Here is a 13,354-nt window from a genome sequence, read left to right on the forward strand (position 1 = left end):
TTCTGACAGGTAGCGCACAGGCTGTCATCGCACACACGCTGACAGACACGGAACGCTCCTGAATAACTTTTTAATCATTGGGTTTTGGGGGAAGTAGCAAGTCATGTCAAGCCAAAAGGCTCAAGTCCAAGTCAAGTCACAAGTAATTGATGTTAAAGTCTAAGTCGAGTTGCAAGTCTTTTTACATTTTGTCAAGTCGAGACTAAAGTGATCAATTTCATGAATAAAGTCTGAGTTGAGTCAAAGTCATGTGACTTAAGTCCACACCCCTGAAGGATACCATTCCCATGTTACCTTGAGGGTGGTCATTATCCACCACATCTTTCACAATCATGGTCAATATAAGAACTGATTAATGAGTCACAATATAATGTTCTCTAAATCAGTGGTTCTTAACCTTTTTTCAGTGATGTACCCCCTGTGAAATTTTTTTTTAATTCAAGTACCCCTAATCGGAGCAAAGCATTTTTGGTTGAAAAAAAGAGATAAAGAAGTAAAATACAGCACTATGTCATCAGTTTCTGATTTATTAAATTGTATAACAGTGCAAAATATTGCTCATTTGTAGTGGTCTTTCTTGAACTATTTGGAAAAAAAAGATATAAAAATAACTAAAAACTTATGGAAAAATAAACAAGTGATTCAATTATGAATAAAGATTTTCACACATAGAAGTAATTATCGACTTAAAGTGAAATCTTTGGGGATTGTAATAGAGGTCAATCTAGATTCATGAACTTAATTCTAAACATTTCTTCACAAAAAAAAAAAATCTTTAACATCAATATTTATGGAACAAAAAATCTAGCTGTCAACACTGAATATTGCATTGTTGCATTTTTTCCCCACAGTTTATGAACTTAGATTCATATTTTGTTGAAGGATTATTCAATAAATATATTTATAAATTATTTTTAATTGCTGCTATTTTTAGAATATTTTTAAAAATCTCACGTACCCCTTGGCATACCTTCAAATACCCCCAGGGGTACACGCACCCCCATTTGAGAACCACTGCTTCAAATCATATTTCACCGACACTGTGTCAAAGTTTTTGTTCACCACACATTCAGCTATATATATATATATATATATATAGCTGTGACAGGCTCCAGCATGCCCTGTGACCCTAAAATGGGACATATGGTATAAAATAGATTGCTACATTATTGTAAGGTAAGATTTGGTTGAATTCTTTTTTTGTACAGAAGAAATAGTCCCCATAGGAACTGTCAAAAATTGCCATAGCTGACCATATTTCAGGTCATCCAGACAGGGTATTGGGTAAAGTTTTCAACTAGCAATAATCACGCCTCAGATAGACTTCATGGGCCATGATACTGCCACTGAGCAAGGATACCATTCACATGTTACTTTGAGGGTGGTCATTATCCACCACACCCTTCACAATCATGGTCAATATAAGAACTGATTAATGAGTCACAAGCGGTAGGAAATGGATGGATGGGTGGATATATATATTTTATGTGTTTACAGAATGTTAAAAAAAATGTCCCATACATTCTTGCCTTTCAGTATGTGGTCCTTGGTGTATATATATATATGTATTTATATTTACATACATATATATATATATATATATTTATATACATACATATACATATATATATTGTGTATATATATATATGTGTGTATGTATGTATGTATGTATACATATATGTACATATATATATAATATATACATATTTATATAATATATATATATATATATATATATATATATATATATATATATATATATATATATATATATATATACATACATATAATTTTTTTTTGATTTTTTGATTTTTTTATAAAAAAGGTTCCTACATACATTTTTCAGTATGCGGGCCTCGTTGGAAAAACTGTGGACACCCCTGAACTAAAGTATCAAATGTATCGATATTTTGATTTGAGAATCGATATAACAGCATAAGGATCTGGTATCGATATTTCCAGAATCAATCCGCACATCATTACACAATAATTAAACATAATATAACGTAATTTAATAATTACAATCCACACGATTGAAATATTGAAAACAAACAACCAACAAATATTGCTCTGGGAGGGAAAAAAAGTGGATTACCAGTTTAATGAACAATAAAGAATATCACAAAAACAAACATGTCTACATATTAACAGTAAAATGATCAACACTTGCAGCCAATGACTGGCTAAGAGTTGCCTAACTTTGACATTTGCAGTAATTTACTTCATGCCAATAAAGTTACAACAGTATATTGTGTGAATGTACAGTTATTGTACAGGTGTAGCCCACAATATTTTCCATAAATTGTGGTGAACACAACAACATCGGAAGACATTTTGAAAGTTTTGAACGTTTGGATGAAAGAAGATTATGAAAAATGTGTGAAATGTCTCCATGCAACCATTTTAGTTTAGAAAAACAATAACCTCGTTAATCATATGCAAAATGAAATATGCATATGAACTGTGTTGTCCTGAAGTCAATTGTTAATATTCTTTACATGATTACTTGATAGTACTTTTGTATTAGTGACCGCAATGTTTTATTTTGGATTAAACTTGATCTTCCGTCTTGCCTCTGGTGAGGGCGGTCGCATTTTTTTCCGCTCCCTTCTTCTCCCCGCTTGCTCTCTTTGTTTTGTCCTGTCTACACTTTTTTTGAAGCCTCTTTCCTCCAAATCTAAACATTAGACATGGAAATGATCAGCTGGACTCTCGACTCCATCCATCCATCTTCTTCCGCTTATCCGAGGTCGAGTCGCGGGGGCAGCAGCCCAAGCAGGGAAGCCCAGACTTCCCTGCTTTGGTATGACTGATTGTTAAGTGGTGGGGTCCCATCATGCATTGCGACACAAAGCGAGTCGTATAAATACATTTTAGCTGAATGTGTTGTAAACACAGACTTTGACATTAGAAAATGTCGGTGTAATATGATTTAGAGAACATTATATTGTGATTCATTAATCAGTTACAATATTGACCATGATTGTGAAGGGTGTGGTGGATAATGACGACCCTCAAAGTAACTTGACCATGGTATTCTTGCTCAGAGGCAGTATCGTAGCTCATGAAGTCTATCTGAGGCGCGATTATTGCTAGTTGAAAACTTTACCCAATACCCCGCCTGGACGACCTGAAATATGGTTGGTCATGGCAACTTTTGACAGTTCCTATGGGGACTAACTCTTCTGTACAAAACAAGTATACTTCTAATCTATATCTTCGTTTTAAGATTAAACGTACAGTATCACCTCTGGTATCAATGGATTAGTTTGATATCAAGCTAGCTGAAAAATACCTTTAAAGGCCTACTGAAACCCACTGTTACCCACCATGCAATCTGTTAGTTTATATATCAATGATGAAATATTGACATTGCAACACATGCCAATACGGCCTTTTTAGTTTACTAAATTGCAGTTTTATATTTCCCGGGACTTTTTTCTTGAAAACGTCGCATAATGACGTGTACGCGTGACGTTACGGGCTGTTATGAATATGAGCGCTGCACACACACACAGCTAAAAGTTGTCTGCTTTAACGGCATAATTACTCAGTATTTTGGACATCTGCGTTGCTGAATCTTTTGCAATTTGTTCAATTAATATTGGAGAAGTCAAAGTAGCAAGATGGAGTTGGGAAGCTTTAGCTTTTAGCCACACAAAAACACAGTGATTCCTTGTTTAAAATTCACGGAGTTGAAACTTTACTATGGATCACAGCGGACATGGATCCCGACCACTTGTCAACCAGTAAGTTTCGGTGAGAAAATTGTGGTTAAAAAGTCGCCACTTACCGGATATCAGCTTCCCCGAGACACTGCACGTCAATACCCGGCCGTGGACGTACACTTCCGACTATCAGGTACTGTTAAACTCACTAAAACACTAGCAACACAATAGAAAGATAAGGGATTTCCCAGAATTATCCTAGTGAATGTCTCTAAAAACATATGAATCCGTCTCAATGCAACGCGATTGCAATCGCGGTTTTTTTTTCTAGTCCGTCGCTATCAATATCCTCAAACACAAATCTTTCATCCTCGCTCAAATTAATGGGGAAATTGTCGTTTTCTCGGTCCGAATAGCTGTTTTTGTTGGAGGCTCCCATTAAAATCAATGTGAATATATGAGGAGCCATCAACATGTGACGTCATCTTCTGCGACTTCCTGTAGAGGCAGGGCTTTTCTCCAGTTGCGAACTTTATCGTGGATGTTCTCTACTAAATCCTTTCAGCAAAAATATGGCAATATCGCGAAATGATCAAGTATGACACATAGAATAGACCTGCTAGCCCCGTTTGAATAAGAAAATCTAATTTTAGTAGACCTTTAAAGTGAATACTTCTCACCTAAATTGTTTCTCATTTCTTGGTTACTTCGTAAGGTTTCCTTATCCATGAAAATATTGGCTTTAATATTTTTGGTGTGGGCCATTGGGCCGTTTTTTTTTGTCAGTATACCCCTCGATTTCAATTAAAACATTGGTAAAAGGAACCTCAGGATAGTGATATGCACCCCGGGATAGGCCCCTCCCACCTCCAAAGACGTGCACCTGGGGATAGGTTGATTGGCAACACTAAATGGTCCCTAGCGTGTGAATGTTGTCTGTCTATCTGTGTTGGCCCTGCGACGAGGTGGCAACTTGTCCAGAAAATACTCCGTCTCTCGCTTATATAAAGCTAGAATTGACCATTAACAACAGTAAATGTGTGGATGGATATATTATCATTAGGTAAGTAGAAGTTAAATACTTGTTTTGTACAGACAAGATAGTCCCCTTAGAAACTGTCAAAAATTGCTACGGATGACCATACTCCAGATCGTTGAAGCAGGGTATTGGGTAAAGTTTTCAACTAGCAATACTCACGCCTCAGATAGACTTCATAGGTTATGATACTGCCTCTGAGGAAAGATACTATTCCCATGTTACCTTGAGGGTGGTCATTACCCACCACATCCTTCACAATCATGGTCAATATAAGAACTGATTAATGAGTCACAATATAATGTTCTCTAAATCAGTGGTTCTCAAACTTTTTTCAGTGATGTACCCCCTGTGAACATTTTTTTTAATTCAAGTACCCCTAATCAGAGCAAAGCATTTTTGGTTGAAAAAAAGAAATAAAGAAGTAAAATACAGCACTATGTCATCAGTTTTTGATTTATTAAATTATATAACAGTGTAAAATATTACTAATTCGTAGTGGTCTTTCTTGAACTATTTGGAAAAAAAGATATAAAAATAACTAAAAACTTGTTGAAAAATAAACAAGTGATTCAATTATGAATAAAGATTTTCACACATAGAAGTAATTATCGACTTAAAGTGAAATCTTTGGGGATTTTAATAGAGGTCCATCTAGATTCATGAACTTAATTCTAAACATTTCTTCACAAAAAAAAAAAATCTTTAACATCAATATTTATGGAACAAAAAATCTAGCTGTCAACACTGAATATTGCATTGTTGCATTTTTTCCCCACAGTTTATGAACTTAGATTCATATTTTGTTGAAGGATTATTCAATAAATATATTTATAAATTATTTTTAAATTGTTGCTATTTTTAGAATATTTTTAAAAATCTCACGTACCCCTTGGCATACCTTCAAATACCCCCAGGGGTACACGCACCCCCATTTGAGAACCACTGCTTCAAATAATATTTCACCGACACTGTGTCAAAGTTTTTGTTCACCACACATTCAGCTCTATATATATATATATATATATATATATATATATATATATAGCTGTGACAGGCTCCAACATGCCCTGTGACCCTAAAATGGGACATATGGGTTGCTATGTTTTTGTGAGGTAAGATTTGATTGAATCCTTTTTTTGTACAGAAGAAATAGTCCCCACAGGAACTGTCAAAAATTGCCATAGCTGACCATATTTCAGGTCATCCAGGCGGGGTATTGGGTAAAGTTTTCAACTAGCAATTATCACGCCTCAGGTAGACTTCATAGGCTATGATACTGCCACTGAGCAAGGATATCATTCACATGTTACTTTGAGGGTGGTCTTTATCCACCACACCCTTCACAATCATGGTCAATATAAGAACTGATTAATGAGTCACAATATAATGTTCTCTAAGTCATATTATACAGACATTGTGTCAAAGTCTTTGTTCACAACACATTCAGCTATATATATATATATATATATATATATATATATATATATATATATATATATATATATATATATATAACCCCGAAAGGGACAAGCGGTAGGAAATGGATGGATGGGTAGATATATATATTTTATGTGTTTACAGAATGTTATAAAAAATGTCCCACACATTCTTGACTTTCAGTATGTGGTCCTTGGTGGCAAAAGTTTAGACACCCCTCATCTAAAATATACTTCAAATATAAAGAAAGTTTTGTTAGTTGATTAAAGGCTTAAATAATACTAACTAGTGAATTAGTTAATTTGAAAAAGTACAAAAAACAAAATAAACACCTGATTGCATGTGTGACTGAACATTTATACTTTTGCACAGGCGGAATTTTGGACGCACAACAGTAAAATGTAAGAAAAAAAGAGAGCAAAAAAAAAAGGTTATGCAATGAGAACGAGCTGAAATATTCTTGCTAATAATTAATTATAGTATACTTTGTCACCAATATATATATATATATATATATATATATATATATATATACACACACACATATATATATATATAAAACTTGTTGAAAAATAAACAAGTGATTCAATTATGAATTAAGATTTTCACACATAGAAGTAATTATCGACTTAAAGTGAAATCTTTGGGGATTTTAATAGAGGTCCATCTAGATTCATGAACTTAATTCTAAACATTTCTTCACAAAAAAAAAAAATCTTTAACATCAATATTTATGGAACAAAAAATCTAGCTGTCAACACTGAATATTGCATTGTTGCATTTTTTCCCCACAGTTTATGAACTTAGATTCATATTTTGTTGAAGGATTATTCAATAAATATATTTATAAATTATTTTTAAATTGTTGCTATTTTTAGAATATTTTTAAAAATCTCACGTACCCCTTGGCATACCTTCAAATACCCCCAGGGGTACACGCACCCCCATTTGAGAACCACTGCTTCAAATCATATTTCACCGACACTGTGTCAAAGTTTTTGTTCACCACACATTCAGCTATATATATATATATATATATATATATATATATATATATATATATATATATATATAGCTGTGACAGGCTCCAGCATGCCCTGTGACCCTAAAATGGGACATATGGTATAAAATAGATTGCTACGTTATTGTAAGGTAAGATTTGGTTGAATTCTTTTTTTGTACAGAAGAAATAGTCCCCACGGGAACTGTCAAAAATTGCCATAGCTGACCATTTTTCAGGTCATCCAGACAGGGTATTGGGTAAAGTTTTCAACTAGCAATAATCACGCCTCAGGTAGACTTCATGGGCCATGATACTGCCACTGAGCAAGAATACCATTCACATGTTACTTTGAGGGTGGTCATTATCCACCACACCCTTCACAATCATGGTCAATATAAGAACTGATTAATGAGTCACAAGCGGTAGGAAATGGATGGATGGGTGGATATATATATTTTATGTGTTTACAGAATGTTAAAAAAAATGTCCCATACATTCTTGACTTTCAGTATGTGGTCCTTGGTGTATATATATATATATATATATATACATATATGCATATATATGTATATATATATATGTATTTATATTTACATACATATATATATATATATATATATTTATATACATACATATACATATATATATTGTGTATATATATATATGTGTGTATGTATGTATGTATGTATACATATATGTACATATATATATAATATATACATATTTATATAATATATATATATATATATATATATATATATATATATATATATATATATATATATATATATATATATATATACATACACTTTTTTTTTTTTTTTTTTTTTTTTTTATAAAAAAGGTTCCTACATACATTTTTCAGTATGCGGGCCTCGTTGGAAAAACTGTGGACACCCCTGAACTAAAGTATCAAATGTATCGATATTTTGATTTGAGAATCGATATAACAGCATAAGGATCTGGTATCGATATTTCCAGAATCAATCCGCACATCATTACACAATAATTAAACATAATATAACGTAATTTAATAATTACAATCCACACGATTGAAATATTGAAAACAAACAACCAACAAATATTGCTCTGGGAGGGAAAAAAAGTGGATTACCAGTTTAATGAACAATAAAGAATATCACAAAAACAAACATGTCTACATATTAACAGTAAAATGATCAACACTTGCAGCCAATGACTGGCTAAGAGTTGCCTAACTTTGACATTTGCAGTAATTTACTTCATGCCAATAAAGTTACAACAGTATATTGTGTGAATGTACAGTTATTGTACAGGTGTAGCCCACAATATTTTCCATAAATTGAGGTGAACACAACAACATCGGAAGACATTTTGAAAGTTTTGAACGTTTGGATGAAAGAAGATTATGAAAAATGTGTGAAATGTCTCCATGCAACCATTTTAGTTTAGAAAAACAATAACCTCGTTAATCATATGCAAAATGAAATATGCATATGAACTGTGTTGTCCTGAAGTCAATTGTTAATATTCTTTACATGATTACTTGATAGTACTTTTGTATTAGTGACCGCAATGTTTTATTTTGGATTAAACTTGATCTTCCGTCTTGCCTCTGGTGAGGGCGGTCGCATTTTTTTCCGCTCCCTTCTTCTCCCCGCTTGCTCTCTTTGTTTTGTCCTGTCTACACTTTTTTTGAAGCCTCTTTCCTCCAAATCTAAACATTAGACATGGAAATGATCAGCTGGACTCTCGACTCCATCCATCCATCTTCTTCCGCTTATCCGAGGTCGAGTCGCGGGGGCAGCAGCCCAAGCAGGGAAGCCCAGACTTCCCTGCTTTGGTATGACTGATTGTTAAGTGGTGGGGTCCCATCATGCATTGCGACACAAAGCGAGTCGTATAAATACATTTTAGCTGAATGTGTTGTAAACACAGACTTTGACATTAGACAATGTCGGTGTAATATGATTTAGAGAACATTATATTGTGATTCATTAATCAGTTACAATATTGACCATGATTGTGAAGGGTGTGGTGGATAATGACGACCCTCAAAGTAACTTGACCATGGTATTCTTGCTCAGAGTCAGTATCGTAGCTCATGAAGTCTATCTGAGGCGCGATTATTGCTAGTTGAAAACTTTACCCAATACCCCGCCTGGACGACCTGAAATATGGTTGGTCATGGCAATTTTTGACAGTTCCTACGGGGACTAACTCTTCTGTACAAAACAAGTATAATTCTAATCTATATCTTCGTTTTAAGATTAAACGTACAGTATCACCTCTGGTATCAATGGATTAGTTTGATATCAAGCTAGCTGAAAAATACCTTTAAAGGCCTACTGAAACCTACTGTTACCCACCATGCAATCTGTTAGTTTATATATCAATGATGAAATATTGACATTGCAACACATGCCAATACGGCCTTTTTAGTTTACTAAATTGCAGTTTTATATTTCCCGGGACTTTTTTCTTGAAAACGTCGCGTAATGACGTGTACGCGTGACGTTACGGGCTGTTATGAATATGAGCGCTGCACACACACACAGCTAAAAGTTGTCTGCTTTAACGGCATAATTACTCAGTATTTTGGACATCTGCGTTGCTGAATCTTTTGCAATTTGTTCAATTAATATTGGAGAAGTCAAAGTAGCAAGATGGAGTTGGGAAGCTTTAGCTTTTAGCCACACAAAAACACAGTGATTCCTTGTTTAAAATTCACGGAGTTGAAACTTTACTATGGATCACAGCGGACATGGATCCCGACCACTTGTCAACCAGTAAGTTTCGGTGAGAAAATTGTGGTTAAAAAGTCGCCACTTACCGGATATCAGCTTCCCCGAGACACTGCACGTCAATACCCGGCCGTGGACGTACACTTCCGACTATCAGGTACTGTTAAACTCACTAAAACACTAGCAACACAATAGAAAGATAAGGGATTTCCCAGAATTATCCTAGTGAATGTCTCTAAAAACATATGAATCCGTCTCAATGCAACGCGATTGCAATCGCGTTTTTTTTTTTCTAGTCCGTCGCTATCAATATCCTCAAACACAAATCTTTCATCCTCGCTCAAATTAATGGGGAAATTGTCGTTTTCTCGGTCCGAATAGCTGTTTTTGTTGGAGGCTCCCATTAAAATCAATGTGAATATATGCGGAGCCATCAACATGTGACGTCATCTTCTGCGACTTCCTGTAGAGGCAGGGCTTTTCTCCAGTTGCGAACTTTATCGTGGATGTTCTCTACTAAATCCTTTCAGCAAAAATATGGCAATATCGCGAAATGATCAAGTATGACACATAGAATAGACCTGCTAGCCCCGTTTGAATAAGAAAATCTAATTTTAGTAGACCTTTAAAGTGAATACTTCTCACCTAAATTGTTTCTCATTTCTTGGTTACTTTGTAAGGTTTCCTTATCCATGAAAATATTGGCTTTAATATTTTTGGTGTGGGCCATTGGGCCGTTTTTTTTTGTCAGTATACCCCTCGATTTCAATTAAAACATTGGTAAAAGGAACCTCAGGATAGTGATATGCACCCCGGGATAGGCCCCTCCCACCTCCAATGACGTGCACCTGGGGATAGGTTGATTGGCAACACTAAATGGTCCCTAGCGTGTGAATGTTGTCTGTCTATCTGTGTTGGCCCTGCGACGAGGTGGCAACTTGTCCAGAAAATACTCCGTCTCTCGCTTATATAAAGCTAGAATTGACCATTAACAACAGTAAATGTGTGGATGGATATATTATCATTAGGTAAGTAGAAGTTAAATACTTGTTTTGTACAGACAAGATAGTCCCCTTAGAAACTGTCAAAAATTGCTACGGATGACCATACTCCAGATCGTTGAGGCAGGGTATTGGGTAAAGTTTTCAACTAGCAATACTCACGCCTCAGATAGACTTCATAGGTTATGATACTGCCTCTGAGGAAAGATACTATTCCCATGTTACCTTGAGGGTGGTCATTACCCACCACATCCTTCACAATCATGGTCAATATAAGAACTGATTAATGAGTCACAATATAATGTTCTCTAAATCAGTGGTTCTCAAACTTTTTTCAGTGATGTACCCCCTGTGAACATTTTTTTTAATTCAAGTACCCCTAATCAGAGCAAAGCATTTTTGGTTGAAAAAAAGAAATAAAGAAGTAAAATACAGCACTATGTCATCAGTTTCTGATTTATTAAATTGTATAACAGTGTAAAATATTACTAATTCGTAGTGGTCTTTCTTGAACTATTTGGAAAAAAAGATATAAAAATAACTAAAAACTTGTTGAAAAATAAACAAGTGATTCAATTATGAATAAAGATTTTCACACATAGAAGTAATTATCGACTTAAAGTGAAATCTTTGGGGATTTTAATAGAGGTCCATCTAGATTCATGAACTTAATTCTAAACATTTCTTCACAAAAAAAAGAAATTTTTAACATCAATATTTATGGAACAAAAAATCTAGCTGTCAAAACTGAATATTGCATTGTTGCATTTTTCCCCCACAGTTTATGAACTTAGATTCATATTTTGTTGAAGGATTATTCAATAAATATATTTATAAATTATTTTTAAATTGTTGCTATTTTTAGAATATTTTTAAAAATCTCACGTACCCCTTGGCATACCTTCAAATACCTCCAGGGGTACACGCACCCCCATTTGAGAACCACTGCTTCAAATCATATTTCACCGACACTGTGTCAAAGTCTTTGTTCACCACACATTCAGCTATATATATATACAGTATATATATATATATACAGTATATATATATATATATATATATATAGCTGTGACAGGCTCCAACATGCCCTGTGACCCTAAAATGGGACATATGGATTGCTATGTTTTTGTGAGGTAAGATTTGATTGAATCCTTTTTTTGTACAGAAGAAATAGTCCCCACAGGAACTGTCAAAAATTGCCATAGCTGACCATATTTCAGGTCATCCAGGCGGGGTATTGGGTAAAGTTTTCAACTAGCAATTATCACGCCTCAGGTAGACTTCATAGGCTATGATACTGCCACTGAGCAAGGATATCATTCACATGTTACTTTGAGGGTGCTCATTATCCACCACACCCTTCACAATCATGGTCAATATAAGAACTGATTAATGAGTCACAATATAATGTTCTCTAAGTCATATTATACAGACATTGTGTCAAAGTCTTTGTTCACAACACATTCAGCTATATATATATATATATATATATATATATATATATATATATATATATATATATATATAACCCCGAAAGGGACAAGCGGTAGGAAATGGATGGATGGGTGGATATATATATTTTATGTGTTTACAGAATGTTAAAAAAAATGTCCCACACATTCTTGACTTTCAGTATGTGGTCCTTGGTGGCAAAAGTTTAGACACCCCTCATCTAAAATATACTTCAAATATAAAGAAAGTTTTGTTAGTTGATTAAAGGCTTAAATAATACTAACTAGTGAATTAGTTAATTTGAAAAAGTACAAAAAACAAAATAAACACCTGATTGCATGTGTGACTGAACATTTATACTTTTGCACAGGCGGAATTTTGGACGCACAACAGTAAAATGTAAGAAAAAAAGAGAGCAAAAAAAAAAGGTTATGTAATGAGAACGAGCTCAAATATTCTTGCTAATAATTAATTATAGTATACTTTGTCACCAATATATATATATATATATATATATATATATATATACACACACACACATATATATATATACATATATATATATATATATATATATATACACACACATATATATATCTATATATATATGTATGTATGTATACATATATGTACATATATATAATAAATATACATACATATGTATGTAATATATATATGTATATATACATATTTATATATATATATACATATAATTTTTTTTAGGTATTTATTTTTTTATAAAAAAGGCCCCTGCATACATTTTTCAGTATGCGGGCCTCGTTGGAAAAACTGTTGACACCCCTTAACTAAAGTATCAAATCTATCGATATTTTGATTTGAGAATCGATATTACAGCATAAGGATCTGGTATCGATATTTCCAGAATCAATCCGCACATCACTACACAATAATTATACATAATATAACGTAATGTAATGGTTACAATCCACACGATTGAAATATTGAAAACAAACAACCAACAAATATTGCTCTGGGAGGGAAAAAAAGTGGATTACCAGTTTAATGAACAA

At 33.8% G+C, this 13,354-nt stretch overlaps 8 non-coding genes across 8 annotated transcripts; 2 read left to right on the forward strand and 6 right to left on the reverse strand.

The window, feature by feature from the left end:
* Window positions 1-1,217: 1,217 nt before the first annotated feature.
* LOC133563931 (U4 spliceosomal RNA) lies at window positions 1,218-1,358 on the reverse strand. Its single transcript, XR_009809202.1, has one exon. It is a non-coding gene; the product is annotated as a U4 spliceosomal RNA (small nuclear RNA).
* A 1,677-nt stretch (window positions 1,359-3,035) lies between these two features.
* LOC133563935 (U4 spliceosomal RNA) lies at window positions 3,036-3,176 on the forward strand. The gene has a single exon (XR_009809205.1). It is a non-coding gene; the product is annotated as a U4 spliceosomal RNA (small nuclear RNA).
* A 1,596-nt stretch (window positions 3,177-4,772) lies between these two features.
* Window positions 4,773-4,913, reverse strand: LOC133563886 (U4 spliceosomal RNA). Its single transcript, XR_009809165.1, has one exon. It is a non-coding gene; the product is annotated as a U4 spliceosomal RNA (small nuclear RNA).
* Window positions 4,914-5,860: 947 nt separating this feature from the next.
* Window positions 5,861-6,001, reverse strand: LOC133563928 (U4 spliceosomal RNA). The gene has a single exon (XR_009809199.1). It is a non-coding gene; the product is annotated as a U4 spliceosomal RNA (small nuclear RNA).
* Window positions 6,002-7,337: 1,336 nt separating this feature from the next.
* LOC133563860 (U4 spliceosomal RNA) lies at window positions 7,338-7,478 on the reverse strand. The gene has a single exon (XR_009809144.1). It is a non-coding gene; the product is annotated as a U4 spliceosomal RNA (small nuclear RNA).
* A 1,723-nt stretch (window positions 7,479-9,201) lies between these two features.
* Window positions 9,202-9,342, forward strand: LOC133563938 (U4 spliceosomal RNA). The gene has a single exon (XR_009809208.1). It is a non-coding gene; the product is annotated as a U4 spliceosomal RNA (small nuclear RNA).
* Window positions 9,343-10,939: 1,597 nt separating this feature from the next.
* LOC133563888 (U4 spliceosomal RNA) lies at window positions 10,940-11,080 on the reverse strand. The gene has a single exon (XR_009809167.1). It is a non-coding gene; the product is annotated as a U4 spliceosomal RNA (small nuclear RNA).
* Window positions 11,081-12,045: 965 nt separating this feature from the next.
* On the reverse strand, window positions 12,046-12,186 carry LOC133563929 (U4 spliceosomal RNA). The gene has a single exon (XR_009809200.1). It is a non-coding gene; the product is annotated as a U4 spliceosomal RNA (small nuclear RNA).
* Window positions 12,187-13,354: the final 1,168 nt, after the last annotated feature.

Source organism: Nerophis ophidion, linkage group LG12 (assembly GCF_033978795.1).
Source record: "Nerophis ophidion isolate RoL-2023_Sa linkage group LG12, RoL_Noph_v1.0, whole genome shotgun sequence".
Lineage (NCBI taxonomy): Eukaryota > Metazoa > Chordata > Actinopteri > Syngnathiformes > Syngnathidae > Nerophis > Nerophis ophidion.